Genomic DNA, 1,003 nt, shown 5'->3' with positions numbered 1-1,003 from the left:
AAAAGCACTTGCTGTAGTACAAGCCTGAAAGCCTCCTGTAGCCCACGGCAGAAGGAGAGAACTGACTTCTGAAACTTGTCCTTTAACTTCCATACACGTGCCATGGTACAAGTATCCCCCCACCCACCACACACAATAATAAATTTTAAAATAAATTAAAAAATAAAGTCTATTCAAGATAAGGTGAGTATATAAAAGTACCATCAGTTTTCTGTCAAAAACGATTACATCCTGTTACCTTGTAAAGTTCTACACTGATGCCAGCAGCCATTTTTCCACCGTAAGATTCTGAGAAAATGTAGAAGGGAACCGTCTAGCAAGAAAAGGAATTTACAAAGAATTAAATAACACCACATAACATCAATCTGCTTTTGTCTTTCCTCTCAAATCTGAGTACGATGTCAGGTTAGATGACAGAAATCAAAGGCCCACAACCCAGTCTTGGAGAAAGTATCTGAAAATCAGGTGGCCCTGAACTCTTGGGAGAATTTAACCTTCTTCTGAGGAATGCACTGGCCTTCCTGCTGGTCCTTCTTGACACAGCTGCAAAATTACCTGGAATTCTTTATGGCAATCAAAGAAAGACTTGAGGAGAACCATCATGTCTGAAGCCACCGTGGACAGGTCCTTGGCGTAGGCATCACTCTTGTTCACGTAACTGAAGCCAGTGCCCACAGGATTATCTACAAACAGGAGACTGGCAGACTGGAGCTGAAGGCACCGAGGAGAAACATGTGTTGCAATCAGAGACTAGTCACTAGTTCCTGTCCCATCACCTAACAGCAGCTCAGCAAAAACCACACACACGATACAACGACAACAAAAAACCCAAGGTAGACATATACACACATACATAAAATAAAGGCATTTTAAAAAGGGACAGGAGCATAGACTGAAATGAAAAAAGATGAGACAGATGAGAAACACATAGGAACAAAGATTTTTTCTTGAGACAGGGTCTTCCCGTAACCCCAACTGGCCTAGAACTCACTATGCAGACCAG

At 42.0% G+C, this 1,003-nt stretch overlaps 1 long non-coding RNA gene across 1 annotated transcript; it reads right to left on the bottom strand.

The window, feature by feature from the left end:
- Positions 1-276: 276 nt before the first annotated feature.
- Positions 277-997, bottom strand: LOC115066764. The gene is made up of 2 exons (XR_003848418.1): positions 556-997; positions 277-313 (listed from the first exon to the last, which is right to left on the bottom strand). It is a non-coding gene; the product is annotated as an uncharacterized LOC115066764 (long non-coding RNA).
- Between the last annotated feature and the right edge of the window lie 6 nt (positions 998-1,003).

Source organism: Nannospalax galili, unplaced genomic scaffold (genome assembly GCF_000622305.1).
Source record: "Nannospalax galili isolate Female #2095 unplaced genomic scaffold, S.galili_v1.0 C48525491, whole genome shotgun sequence".
In the NCBI taxonomy this organism is placed as follows: domain Eukaryota; kingdom Metazoa; phylum Chordata; class Mammalia; order Rodentia; family Spalacidae; genus Nannospalax; species Nannospalax galili.
The sequence above is the reverse complement of the archived record's forward strand: the minus strand, read 5'-3'. Positions and strand labels throughout refer to the sequence as shown.